This window comes from Salvelinus namaycush, chromosome 24 (genome assembly GCF_016432855.1).
Source record: "Salvelinus namaycush isolate Seneca chromosome 24, SaNama_1.0, whole genome shotgun sequence".
NCBI lineage: Eukaryota > Metazoa > Chordata > Actinopteri > Salmoniformes > Salmonidae > Salvelinus > Salvelinus namaycush.
In genome coordinates this window covers 12,753,673-12,768,625 of record NC_052330.1, presented here as the reverse complement: position 1 = coordinate 12,768,625, position 14,953 = coordinate 12,753,673, and the positions used below count along the sequence as shown (strand labels likewise).

At 48.8% G+C, this 14,953-nt stretch overlaps 1 protein-coding gene across 11 annotated transcripts in view; it reads left to right on the top strand.

Annotated features, from left to right (window-relative positions):
* LOC120019714 (afadin-like) overlaps positions 1–14,953 on the top strand; it is a 120,369-nt gene that overhangs the window by 27,508 nt on the left and 77,908 nt on the right. The window lies entirely within an intron of this gene.

Genomic DNA, 14,953 nt, shown 5'->3' with positions numbered 1-14,953 from the left:
GACGGCTGGTTCCTTTTCATTAGGGAAAGGAGATACCTCGTAAGTTGCAAAACTGAATGCATTCAACCGAAATGTCTTCCGCATTTAACCCAACCCATCTGATTCAGAGAGGTACAGGGGTTGCATTAATCCACGTCATCGGCGCCGGGGAGCAGTTGTTGTAGAGGTGGGGGGGTTTATCTGCTCCTCCAGCCCTGTAGTTGTAGTTCTGTTAGATGAAGATGTAAGATATCTCTCACTATAGTAATTAGGGTTGGGGGTTCATCAGGTCTTCAGTGGGCTGACCTGTACATTCCTCCGGTGTTCCACTGCTGTCTCGGCCTGGAGCAGAGGGATTAACTCAGCCTTTGACACACACACACACACACACACACACACACACACACACACCAACCTCTCTGAAGGAGAAAAATAATTTCACTACCCTCCAGTCAGCCTTAGGCTCCCAGGCTCCGCTCAGAGAAGGATGTATATCTACCACTACGCTCTTCACTCAGCCGCTCCTCTGCCAAACTGAGCCACTGGGAATCAGCACACGAACATTGTCACTTAATCCCAGTGTTTATCCAGCAACATTGTATACGCCCAATAATCTCAATACCTGTCAACAATGACTAATCCAGATAAGTGTTACCACGGGTGAGAAATGATTGGCTGACAGTTGACTGAAACCCGTTTTCCATTGGATCCCCCCCGAGCGGCATGCCAGCAACTGATCCTCTGGTGTGGTACGACTCAGCTCTTAACTCAGCCTGCTGCTGCTCCTGCGGAGAGAGAGACTGACTTTACTCCGAGAGAAATCATCTCCACCAGCTCTCTCTATTCTAAGGCTGCAGTCATCTAGTAGTTACTTTGCACGGATGTCATTACAGCCTGCCTGAGCTAAGGGCTTAACTCATTGAAACCACTGGTAGATGACCGTAACTGTGTTTCTGCCAACTCCTTTGGCTACCAGGGTAAGACGTTCCTGCAGCCCTGTGAATGTGGCCTATCTACATCTAGTGTGGATCACCTCATCTTGAGTCACCAGGGCTCTCATGGTTGCTGCCGCTTGTATCAAACGGGTGCAGTAGATGGATAGAGCTAGCTAGGGCTGTCCAGGGCCACAGCAGAGGGTCAGCAGCTCCTTCTCGCTCTCTCGCTCTCTCTCGCTCTCTCGCTCTCACTCTCGCTCTGGTTCACCGTGCTGCTGACTGTGTGGAGTTAATGGGAAAGCCGTTGATGTTCTCCTCTACCTATTGATTCTGCTGCAGCTGGGGTCTGGCCATCTCTCTCTTTGTCACTCTCCACTCTCCGCTCAATTTGTCCTCTGAGTGCCTCCAGAGGCTCCACAATTGCGTCACACCATCCATACGACACCCCAGACCACGTTGTCAGATCAAGGATAAATTGGCTCTTAGGTGTAAAGTTAGCAGTGTTGTTAGGCTTAAAATCTGATTTTAAGAAGATAAATAGTAGAAATAGGCAAGGTTTATGACTTTGGTGCTGTGCCTGCTAGTGACGACCCAAAGGCAGAGCCCATAGTGGAGCAGAGAGGGCTGAGGAGCTTCCTGCTGCAGACAGACCTATAGCACTGCATTAGACTCTGATTCAGCTGCTCGGTTGTCTGAACGCTGTGTCAAATAAAGATGCTTTACCCAGCCACTGAATACAATCTTGACTTGTACAAAAGTGGCTTTTGGTCTCCGGAGTGCAATGCCCCAGTGTATTTATTCACTTCCAACAACTCTCCACTATTTTGCAGAAGAGTTTATAAAGAACGCAAGCGTGCCTTGGACAGCCTCTTCTGGTCTGTGGTGGGGAGGCTGCCAGGGATTCCAGTGAGAACCATTAGTCGTTAGATATTGTGAAGGCATTGCCACATTCCTGTCATGCCATTGGTGAAGAGCTAGCGGTGGGGTCAGAGTCCATAGTGTGATGAAAGCTGACAGAGCTAACGGTCATCTGTTCGCTGTCCCTAACACACTGAAACAGGGAACGGGTTTGTCTGTACCCTGTGTGTGTTTTCTCCTGTGTGTATCAAGTTAGAGCATAACCGGTTTTAATCACGTCTGACTGCTTTATTTCCTCATTAATTATTGTGATTGAGGGAAGCCAAATGATTTTATGCTTTGATGGGCTCGCTGATTACCTGAACCCTGATATGACTGGAGTCATGTGCTTAGTGCATACCTTCACAATCTGCGCTCGCTCTATCCCTGCCTCTCTTCTCTCCCAATCTCCCCCTCTCCTCTTCCAGTCTCCCCCTGTCTCTAATCTTCCTCCTCTCCTCTCCTTCTCCTCTCTACAGGAGCCTGATATGAAAGTGGTGTCAGTTTTACCCAAGGGGCCAGGGTTCCGGTCTAGAGGCACGGTTTCGACTGCTCCTGCAGTTTTTCTTCGGTACTGCAGAGGCCCAGCCCAGAACGACATTTTCCGTACAGGGCCACATAGAGAAGTCGGATTAGAAAATTCCTAATAAGACACTAGTCGTCACCTTTATGCACAAAACGTCCGTTGAATTATTCAAATAATTGTCGCTGAGGCAGATATATATATTTTTTTCTTCATCTCTCTCAGCCAAAGATGTTAACATTTTATATTCATCCAATGTCTGCCATGTTTTTGGTTGATGTCGTCGCTTCTCGCACTGCTCCCTGTGCGTTCCGAATGATGTTGGTCCGTATAAACCGGATGCAGCCCGGATATAGACGGTCCATGAATCGGCATATGCGAACGTGAGTAGATTACCTTGAAGACAACGGTCACACATCTAATATTGTTATACCTCATACTTCACGACTTATTTCCCCCGTCTTTATTATACAGGAACAATCCGGACCATTATCCCTGGTAATAGTGAGCTTATCCCAAATGACTTAATGCTTGGTTTGCTCTCCGGAGGTTTCTGGATGGGTCAGGTGTTTTGGGGGATTGGAAGCGGGAAAGGAAATAATTTTGTCATCCTAGCGTAGCCGCCACTGCTAGCTGTTTGAAGCAAAGTGTTTCCAGGTGCTGGCTAGTTGTGGAGGATGGTGTAGAATGGCCTGTTAGCATGGCCTGAGGGGGGGGAAGGAGTCTTCTTGGGCATAGTGCTCTCCCCTCCCTGTGTCAGTACAGGGGTTAAACGGTCACTGTGGGTTTGGGACTGAAAGTATGATTTTAATCCTTCTGAGGAAAAGGTCTGCTGTATCCCTAAAAGTTATTTAAAGTATGAATTTCAACACCCCGCAGAAGGAGCGTGGTGTTGAAAAGTTTTTTCCGAATTTACATTTTTACAAGAATCAATGTTGTTGCTAGCATATTGCTAACTCAACTCCGCATCGATATAAGAGAACGGAGTTAAGCGTTCCTCAGCTACCTCGAAAGCCAATAGGAGGAGATGGGTCGAGACACGGTGTGTATCTATCAGGTTGCATGGATGGATGGGTGATGGCTGTCAGTCAGCTGCAGGCTAGCTCATTGATCAGGGAGCGGGAGAGAAAAAGAGCCAGAAAGGGAGAGATCAAGAGAGAAAGAGAGTGCTGGACTAAAGGTCTGAGTGCTGCTATTCAGCGAGTCAGCAGCAGCAACGTTAGAAGCTGTCCTGCACATCAGTATTCCATTACAGGAGCTACTGGGCCTGGAGAAGAAGCCACGGTGTGCGTTGTGTTATGAACCAGAGAATCAAAAGAGAGGAACTCTTTCGTTCACTCTCTGACACGCGCACACAGAGATACGTAGAGCCAGTCACGCGCACAACTCACTAGTTTCACAGAGCGATATGAGGTTCTCTTGGGAATAAAATCTTCTTTTTTTTTTACTTTGAAAACACCACAGACACGTAAACCTGTCTTTCACCTTCAATCCACTGCAGAGCATCAAGCAAACATTCACTCATTGCTCGTACTATGTAAGCTCCTTGGGATGTCCCTACCCCCATTGAAGTAGACATTTTAAAGGGTTGGGGTTAAAGTTAGGGCTGTTCCAAGGATCCCGGATAGCACTGACCGATTTCAATTGGCACGTTCGAGCCGAGTTTCAAACACAAATGAGGAAAAAGTCTGTTTTTGATTAAAAGTATGAATTTCAGCACAACGCAGAAGGACCGTAGTTGTACAGGATAACCAGAGGTACAGGTAAGCGTTTTCAGAAGTGACATTTTTATAAGAATCGACTGACTGTGACTCAATGTTGTTGCCATCAAACCCTGCGTCCGCTTATCAAAACTCTACTCCGCCTCGATATAGGAGAACGAGCGTTCCTCAGCTACCTTTTCGGGGGCCCTGCGTTTGCAAGTGGTGCTGTTGCTATACTAACCGGGTCTATATTTGGCTCCTGTTTGGAACTGTAGATGGGAATAAGACAGACAGAGGCACGGAGGTGGCTACAGACTTGTTTTTCCAATGTGAGAAAGTGGTTGTTGAGGTGTGCGGGGCCCTAGAGGTAGATGAATAATTAAATGGCCTGGCTGGTCTACTCATTTTATCAGGGGACAGTATCGCTCCACAGTAAGGTAAGAAACTGAAAAATGAGTTATGGGCTTGGTGGAATCTGTGACAATGTAATACAACTGATTTGCTTATAGCAGGGCACTCGGAGCCCATTGCCCCATCTCACAGAGTTAGATTCCTCCATGCCTGTGTCAGCTGGTGCTGGAAGGATGCTCCTCTGCGGAAGTATTGATTTCCTATTGTCGTTGACTGGGCAGCTCGGATGTAAAGGCCTGTCGACTCGTTTAGCTTAACGATCCTCCCTGTGTTACACCTTTTTGTGACAGACCAACTATTTACTGCGCAATGGTTGAGTGGTCTGTCCGTCTGCCTTTTTGATTTGCAAGGAAATTCCTAAACACACACGCACACAGAGACACACACTGCAGTCATCCGCATTCACACTGCTCTTCCTGTGGTCTTACAGACTAGACTTGCCGCATTGTTGGTTGCCCCAATGTTGATATGCTTCAACTATTAATTTATTTTTTGATGGAACTGACTGTCTTAACTAGGGTTGCACATTTTGGGGAATATTCAGAGGTGGAAACTTTCCGTGGGAATTAATGGGGAATATATGGGAATTAATGGAAATATATGCAAATGTGATATTAATACCATTTAAATGTAGATGTTTTTTGCATTGGATATATTTACCATATATGGAGACAAACATAAACCTTTTACCTGTTCATAAGTAGACGTAATTGCAAATGATTAAATCCTTCCAATAGAAAAAATATAAATATTGTTACGAATTAATTGAGTTGACTTCATGGGATGATTTCACTGAACAACAAAAGAAAGGGAATATTGAATGATCCCCAATGATCCATCGCATCTCCCAAAAATGTTTTCAACATACATCTGTAAAATTATAGTCTAGAAACTAAAGCATTGGTTGTCTTCCTCTCAGGCGTGCGTCCATGTCTTCTCCCTGGACCTCCTCAATGTCCACCTCTTGAACATCAGACTTTGAGGCCTCATCTTCACTGTCACTTTCCAACCTTGTTGAGGATGGCTCGTTGTCAGGCTCAAAAAGCCAAAAATTTGCCCAGATGGCCACCTGTTTTTTCCCCCCTTGTATTGGTCAGCCTGTTGTTTGTGTGTTCCCAAACAAGGACCAGTTGCGCTCTGAGGCGGCTGATGTTTGTGGGATTTGGAGGATGATTGAGGCAACAGGGGAAAGAGCCTCAGATCCACAAAGTCCCTTCCACCAGGTGGCTGATGAGATATGTTGGCACAACTGCCATATTGCATTTCCATCCTAAAGCCCTTGGAAGTGTACTTCGCCAGGCTGCCAAGAACCTTTCCATCATCCAGGCCAAGGTGGCGAGACACGGTAGTGATGACACCATAGGCCTTGTTGATCTCTGCACCAGACAGGATGCTCTTGCCAGCATACTTGGGGTCCAACATGTGCGCTGTGGCGTGTATGTGCTTCAGGCAGAAGTCTTTTTACGTTTTTTGATGTATTTCAGCACTGCATTTTCCTCTGCTTGGTGCAACAGTGAAGTGGGCAGGGCAGTACAAATGTATTCTCTTACATCTGCAAGCAGTCTGAACATGAGACATCAGACTCCTTCCCCTCCAGGCGACTGTCAAACATGATGATGACACCACCCCAACAGGTGTTGCTGGGCAGCTTCAATGTGGAGCTCTTATTCTTCTCACTTTGCTTGGTGAAGTAGATTGCTGCTATAACTTGATGACCCTTCATATACCTAACCATTTTCCTTGGCTCTCTTGTAGAGTGTATCCATTGTTTTCAGTGCCATGATGCCCTTGAGGAGCAGATTCAATGCATGAGCAGCACAGCCAATGGGTGTGATGTGAGGGTAGGACTCCTCCACTTTAGACCAAGCAGCCTTCATGTTCACAGCATTGTCCGTCACCAGTGCAAACACCTTCAGTGGTCCAAGGTCATTGATGACTGCCCTCAGCTCATCTGCAATGTAGAGACCGCTGTGTCTGTGGTCCCTTGTGTCTGTGCTCTTGTAGAATACTGGTTGAGGGGTGGAGATAATGTAGTTAATTATTCCTTGCCCATGAACATTCACCCACCCATCAGAGATGATTGCAATACAGTCTGCTTCCTCTATGATTTGCTTGACCTTTACTTAAGCTCTGAACTCTGCATCCAGCAAATGAGGGCGTTGCTATTGTATTGTGCGGCGTTGCTCTGTAGCCAGACTCCTCTGAGGTGGTGAGTTAGGTCAAGGTATTCTCAACCTCGGAAGGTTGGCTCTCAGGGAGCTCTTGGGGTTAGGAAGGGGGGACGCTATGAGGGAGTGAGAGGGTGATGTGGGTAGTTTCTCTTTCCCCCTACTCCCATTTTTAACGAGCTGCAGAGGAAGTAGTAGTTTCCCGTCCGGTAATCATTTAGGTCAAGAAACCTTCGCTCCTGGACCTTCTACAGACCTCGACGTCTCCATCCCTTCCTCTGTACCACACCTGTACTACTACACATCACACTGAGGCCAGATGAAGCCCTGTGAGACGCTGGAGCATCCTACTAATAAAGCTTAGCGTCCATTACTCCAGTCCATACAGGGCCTATTGAAATTGATGGCGTTGGTTTTCTATCATGTTATGTGGAAAATGTGTTTGTGGTAGTGTAAGCGGTAGACTATATGTGCTGAGGCAAGTTGTGTGTCATCTATGTCTATGTTCTGAGCTCCTGCTTTTAGGGCAGTGTGCTTCCAGGGACCTGATCCATTGTAAATTCCCCTCGAGTGATGCTGCTGAAGGACAACAGGCCCCTGGGGCAGAGAGGGGCTTAGCAGGCCCTAAAGGTGTCCTCCTGTAAGAACGCTGACGCCAGCAATACACACGTGCGCACGCAACCCTGAATGATGGAGAGACCCCGGGAGAGATGGCCTCACTTTTCCCTCCCTTCCTCTCCCCCGCTGTTCTGCTTATGATGGATGGAGGGTGGAGGAGAGGAAAGACCAATCTAATAACAGCAGGACAACTGACAGTCTGGCGGATGAGGCTCGGGAGGAGCAGCAGGCCCAGCGGTCTGATCTGTGTCAGGGGGTTGGTGTGGTTGTTTGATTAGGGGGGAGGAGACGGGTCAAGTTGCCCCCCCTCTAGAAGAGGGCATCATGGGATGGGTAGTGAGAGGGCACCCATCTATCAAGATGTCAGCTCGGTAGGATTGGACTGAGACAGGGTTGTAACGTTGTGTCCATGACGGTGACACGGGAGTTAGCTGCTAGCTACGCTGTGTGGTCTGATCTCTCATAAAACGTGTCAGAATGCGATTTTATTCGGTCATTGTGTTGTGGTTTTGCTGCCTCTCCAGCTGTGCATTGTATGTAGGGCCTTGGGAAGGTCTACCATTGTTTAGGTGGTGTTGAATGTGGGGAAGTGGGAGTACTACAGGAAGTGACAGTGGTCAGTGTTAACTACTTCTCTGTGTTATCTCTGCTTACTGTAGAGGACTGCAATCAGTTTAGTCACTGTTCTGCTTTTCAGCGTCAAGTATGAGCGAGAGGGAGCTGCAGTTGTAGAACGAGATTGTTTTACGTTCTCAAACCTGCAGACCATCCAAAATTCAAGAGCTTTCTCCGCTAGTGAACAGTATTATTGTCACGATAGCTGATTTTCCTTGGCAAAAATATAAGCCACGAAGCAGACTGAACTCTATGGTCTTTTTAAAAACCTACTTTTGGAAGATATTGTGTGCTATAGCTTGGAAAATAAACACATGTGACTCTGGGTGACAACATCAGGCTATTATCCTCAAGAAATTCAGTCCGCTTCGTGATTGGGTTTCCTTTCCTTCATTCCTTAGTATCGCGATACTGGTATCGTGACAACACTAGTGAACAGTTCAGGAGCGGGAACTGGGAGACAGGCTTTATCTGAAGAAGCACTTCTCTTTGTGTGGGGAACGCTGCTATTAGCATATTTTATCACAGGCATATGACGCTGTAGTCTCTCTCTCTGTGTTAACCCTGGCCTTGAATGAAAGGGAGACTTTGGCTTCTGCTTTAGTGTATTATAGCAACAGTATGGAGACTGGAGAATGTAGCACTGGGAGAGGGGGGACAATGTGCTCTCACTCCCTGTCAGCCTGTTTCTTTGTTGCTTTTCCAAATGGATACTGATCTCTGGTTTAAACAGACACTTTGAAGAACATTAGAAGAAACGCATCATAAGTCATGGAATGGACAGGAAATGGAAGAGAGCTGAGGAGGAAATGAGATCTCAGAGGGAGTGATTTCCAGTCTGCAGTGCTTACCAAGGCCCAGGTGTGTGTGTCCAGGAGAACAGGGTGGAGAGGACAGCCCCTCCAACCAGGAAACGGAGGTGGTGAGCTGTCATCTCCATTAACCTCCATGCCCCCTCTGTCACGTATGAGGAATGAGCTGCTACACAATCACTCCTCCCTCACACACGTTTCAGTCCTGTTTTCCCTGCAGGACTGGTTTGATTTGATGAAAAGGTCTACAGGGCGAATTCAACACCACACTCTGCTGTCTTTGTCATGTCCCGTCCGTGTTGGTTTGGACTTCTTGTTTGGCCATAGCTGCGCTTGTCTCCTAGGAGACGGTTGCTGCAGCGATCAGACAGATCTGACTGCTCTATGACAGCCCTTAGTGACCCACATTCCAGCAGTAAATCAGTCTGCAGTGCTGTAAATCCTCCCTTCCTACCGCTATAGTGTGAAGCTTGCTGCTAATAATGCACCGCTGTGCAGACTGTGTATTCAGTAGGTCCTGCTTGTTCTCCCATTCACCACCCATGTCCCCAGAGAGAACTGCTCGAAACTGCTCAACCTCATGAGTCAGGGGGGAGGGGGGCGGCGGCAAGTATTCAGTGAAAAGGGGCTTTGTTCTCTCCCCCTCCCCAGGTCAGATCCAGTCAGCTCAGTAGACCAGCAGGGACGTCTCTATTCACAGCCACAAACTGATCCCCAGTCAGTCTGCAGGGTTCGCTCAAGGTGCTTAAAGTACTTGAAATTTGGCACTCTGAAATTCAAGTACTGGAATATCTTGAAAATCAGACGTTTTCTCAAGTTGGTACATTAAAATGACATGAATTAAAGTGAGGGGAGAACAGAAAATGATAATGTGTTAAAATGAAAAAAGTATTGGTTTTGCGAATTAATTTCCAGGCAAACTACAGAGTTTTATTTCCTCATGCTCTCGTGCTCTGGTTGCCAGGCGAGCTCGCTCATTCCACCCACGCTGCCACTCAGCCAGGCAGGTACAGAACTGACTGATTAGGCTCCGCCAAACGTTACACCGATAGCTAAAATGCCCGGCTAATGTAGATTCAATCCTGCCTGGCAGGATATGATGTTTATGAATGGGTTTTGCCAGACCCAACCAGGGATGTAGTGGAGGATACACGCACATTTTTATTTGTGAAATAGCATTTACTCACCTTTTTATGATTTTGTTTATTATTATTGCGTTCCCAGTGTTGATCAACACTCAGAAGGCTTCTTGATCCGAGTTCTAATTGCGCCTACCTCTGTAAACGAGTGCAATTGTGAATGATTCGTGTATGCTCGTTATGTTCACCTGCTCCCACGGATTTGGCTTGTTAGCAGGGCATTCACTGACCACTGTGTCCAACGGGTAACTCCGCCCACGACATAGGCCGAGAGGTGACACAAACTGCCTCAGCCCAGACCTACAGTGGCAAGTAGCAGAGAGACGCCGCTAACAGTGGGAATTATTTTAACATCCCTCGACTCCTGCCGTGACAATGGCTCAATGGCTCTGGCTGTTAGCCAGGTAGCTAGCTATAACTAGCTGGCTAGAAGGATGTTAGAAGCTAACGTTGAACGGATCCTGACCTCAGCTTGAGCAGTTGACTGAAATTAAGCTAGCTATTATCAAAAGATGGGCTACTCTAAGTTCTCATAACAAAATACCCTTTCTTTAGTGAGACAGTGGTGAGTCAGGCTGCAAAGGAGATGCACAGAGGAAGCATTGAAGCAAGCGGGGAGAGAGTTTAGTAGTACAGTGGTTCCAAACTTGGGGTCCGGGACCCATGTGGGACCCCCCAAAAAATGTAAATAGGGTCCCCTGAAAGAGTCTTTAATCCTATCAAACACATTAATAACATGTATTCTATACCCATTTGAAGAGTCAACTAAGGGCCTTTCACACTGTCGGATTTCACTTTCATGTCATTGTGTTGGAACAGCCTGTGGGACCAAATATTTTTAAAATTTATAACGACAATTTAAATATAAAAACAATTTAATATTATGTACAATGAACAAAAATATAAATGCACCATGAAACAATTTCAAAGATTTTACTGAGTTACAGTTCATATAAGGTCAACATCATCAGTACTGACTTACCGCTCATGTATATCGTGAAACATGTATTATTGAGTAGAACTTGTAAGGTAATGATGAATACTAAGTTAGTTAATTTTGAGGTTGTGGCGATATACTGCCACCTGGTGGCGACTAGAAACAATTGCATAATAGGAACTATTACAAACTGATGGCCCTTGATAATAAATATTAGCTCTTGAGAATGTACTTGAAAGTTCTTGAATTTGACTTGCCGCTGTTTTGTACGAACCCCGAGTCTGATAAACACCGCTGATAATAACGGGCCTGTGGGAAGTAGCCAGGGCTGTGTGTGAGAGATACAGGTGGGCTGTACCGTGTGGTTGGGTGTATAATCCTATGGAATTGTGAGCCACTGACTTGTTTTGTGTCTCTGGTAGCTGTGTCATGCTTTGGGATGACTGAGCATGTCTTTGTGGTTTCGACTGTAACAAAGCACGTTGTTTTCCCAGTTGCCCAGGTAGCGAGCCTGTTAAGATATGTGATGTTGTTCCATGGAGTCCGGTAGCTCTCATCACTTCTGCTCCCTAGGGGGACTCCTGTCTGATGGCTCCATGAACTAGGCAGAGCCTATTAAAAACCATTTAGACTAGTGTCATGCTCTTGGAGGAAGTGCAAACATAAGGCGATCTAGAATCCTTGACTCCTGAATTCCTTGACTCAATATGTGGATTTTTTTCATTCAAAAGTATGTAGACTGGAGTGTTGGGTTTTAAGGAAAATAAAGGGTGTGTGAGGCAGAGGAAGTCCAGCCATCCGGCCTTCTGAGTCTTTCCATCCTGTCTGCTCCAGAGCATGTCCACACCCAGCGTCGCCAATGCCACACTGGTCTCTGGGCCCCAGCACTGTGTTAGCTGTTTGTGTGTATGTTAGCTGTTTGTGTGTGTGTTAGCTGTTTGTGTGTGTGTTAGCTGTTTGTGTGTGTGTTAGCTGTTTGTGTGTGTGTTAGCTGTTTGTGTGTGTGTTAGCTGTTTGTGTGTGTGTTAGCTGTTTGTGTGTGTGTTAGCTGTTTGTGTGTGTGTGTTCGTGGTTACCAAGCCTAGCCTGTTGAGAACACTGGGCCTCTCTCTCTCTGGTGCCTGTCTCTCCTTAGCCCCTCAACACAGACTTTAATGGCAGGGTGATGACAACCACAGTCCACTACAGCCTTGTCATATGGAGGGGCTGCTGTGCCTCTCCTATTCTCCCCTTTTCTGCCAGTGTCTTTCTATGTCGCCGCCTCCTCACCTCTACCGTCTCTATTCCACCTTCCTGTGTGTGTGTGTTAGTTGTCCAGGCGTTGTTAATGAGGCCTGGGGTCAGGGCCAACGGCTCCTGTTGTGTTTGTTCTGTGCTCCTGTAGCGTTAGTGCTGTGCAAGCGCTGCTCTTGTAACCAACATGAGGGCACAGGGCCATTATTGGATTCCTGCCCCCCCCCCCCCCCCCCCCCCCCCCCCAGAATCGACTCCTCAAAGTCCATAAAGCCACCGATTGAAGATGCTGCCCTGGGGGCCTGTCCCCCTCCAGCCCTCTCGCTCTCTCGCTCTCTGACTCCTGACTGTAAAAGGCAACTTTTGCTATTTTGGGGGGCAGTGTGCAGAGATGAGGGTGCGTGAGGGGAAGGCTGTGTCCTAACACGCCTTGAGCAGCACAGTGGAGAGGAGAATGTACCTACTGAACACAACTCCTCGTCTGGCACCTTCCCTGAGAGAGATGGAGAAAGAGACGAGAGTGAGATGAAGGGAGAGCGAGACGGTGAAAATGAAAAACATAGGGAGTGAGGTGGATGCTCGCTCGCTCCGGTGGTGAGCCAGCAGTAACTACGAACACCGAAAAGACACAGGCCAGCCTGACTCCAGGACCTCTAATCTGTGCGGGTACACAAACAGAACAGGCCTGCTAATTAGATTGTGATTTCCACTAGCCAGTGCCGTGCTTGCTACAGGTCACACTAGTAGCACAACAGTCAGCTCAAAGCTGCCTTGATTCCCAACTTCACAGTCCTAATACTAGCTAGTTTCTCCTCAAGAGCTTGACCCTTCATTTAAGCGGTGCTTCTGGATTGGTCCCCTTGTTTGTGGTTGTATTTGAATAGCTGCTCCCTCTGATTTAGTGACAGGGGCCAAGCTGCATGTGAGGACTGTGGTTTTGACAGCTGGGGACCCCAGATGTGGTAGCCGTGGTAACACATTTTACAGCTGCACACGCCTCATCTGCCCAGAGAAAATGGAGACAGACTACAGAGAAACACACACTCCGAGCCACATTTGGATGGATCATAGGACACCCGCTAGTGTCATATCAGGCCGAGGGGTTTCAATGGATGGGCTGCCATTGAAGGGATGATTTGATAGTTAAGAGGCTCTGAGATTAAGTCAAATGAGTTAGGCCATACACACGGCTGGAGATAACAACCCTGCTTATTACGTAGTGTGTTTGAGCTGGGGCCAGCCTGGGGCCAGCCTGGGGCATTGAACTACAGAGAGAGAGCTCCCTCCCTCTCCTGCGAACTTCAGCTCAGACATGAGGATTAGCCTTCACACCTCTCCTCAGTCCCGTCCCAGTGTGGCTCTGCTGCTAGGCTAGTCCTCTCTTCAGTCCCGTCCCAGTGTGGCTCTGCTGCTAGGCTAGTCCTCTCTTCAGTCCCGTCCCAGTGTGGCTCTGCTGCTAGGCTAGTCCTCTCTTCAGTCCCGTCCCAGTGTGGCTCTGCTGCTAGGCTAGTCCTCTCTTCAGTCCCGTCCCAGTGTGGCTCTGCTGCTAGGCTAGTCCTCTCTTCAGTCCCGTCCCAGTGTGGCTCTGCTGCTAGGCTAGTCCTCTCTTCAGTCCCGTCCCAGTGTGGCTCTGCTGCTAGGCTAGTCCTCTCCTCAGTCCCGTCCCAGTGTGGCTCTGCTGCTAGGCTAGTCCTCTCTTCAGTCCCGTCCCAGTGTGGCTCTGCTGCTAGGCTAGTCCTCTCCTCAGTCCCGTCCCAGTGTGGCTCTGCTGCTAGGCTAGTCCTCTCTTCAGTCCCGTCCCAGTGTGGCTCTGCTGCTAGGCTAGTCCTCTCCTCAGTCCCGTCCCAGTGTGGCTCTGCTGCTAGGCTAGTCCTCTCCTCAGTCCCGTCCCAGTGTGGCTCTGCTGCTAGGCTAGTCCTCTCTTCAGTCCCGTCCCAGTGTGGCTCTGCTGCTAGGCTAGTCCTCTCCTCAGTCCCGTCCCAGTGTGGCTCTGCTGCTAGGCTAGTCCTCTCCTCAGTCCCGTCCCAGTGTGGCTCTGCTGCTAGGCTAGTCCTCTCCTCAGTCCCGTCCCAGTGTGGCTCTGCTGCTAGGCTAGTCCTCTCCTCAGTCCCGTCCCAGTGTGGCTCTGCTGCTAGGCTAGTCCTCTCTTCAGTCCCGTCCCAGTGTGGCTCTGCTGCTAGGCTAGTCCTCTCTTCAGTCCCGTCCCAGTGTGGCTCTGCTGCTAGGCTAGTCCTCTCTTCAGTCCCGTCCCAGTGTGGCTCTGCTGCTAGGCTAGTCCTCTCTTCAGTCCCGTCCCAGTGTGGCTCTGCTGCTAGGCTAGTCCTCTCCTCAGTCCCGTCCCAGTGTGGCTCTGCTGCTAGGCTAGTCCTCTCTTCAGTCCCGTCCCAGTGTGGCTCTGCTGCTAGGCTAGTCCTCTCCTCAGTCCCGTCCCAGTGTGGCTCTGCTGCTAGGCTAGTCCTCTCTTCAGTCCCGTCCCAGTGTGGCTCTGCTGCTAGGCTAGTCCTCTCTTCAGTCCCGTCCCAGTGTGGCTCTGCTGCTAGGCTAGTCCTCTCTTCAGTCCCGTCCCAGTGTGGCTCTGCTGCTAGGCTAGTCCTCTCTTCAGTCCCGTCCCAGTGTGGCTCTGCTGCTAGGCTAGTCCTCTCTTCAGTCCCGTCCCAGTGTGGCTCTGCTGCTAGGCTAGTCCTCTCTTCAGTCCCGTCCCAGTGTGGCTCTGCTGCTAGGCTAGTCCTCTCCTCAGTCCCGTCCCAGTGTGGCTCTGCTGCTAGGCTAGTCCTCTCTTCAGTCCCGTCCCAGTGTGGCTCTGCTGCTAGGCTAGTCCTCTCTTCAGTCCCGTCCCAGTGTGGCTCTGCTGCTAGGCTAGTCCTCTCTTCAGTCCCGTCCCAGTGTGGCTCTGCTGCTAGGCTAGTCCTCTCTTCAGTCCCGTCCCAGTGTGGCTCTGCTGCTAGGCTAGTCCTCTCTTCAGTCCCGTCCCAGTGTGGCTCTG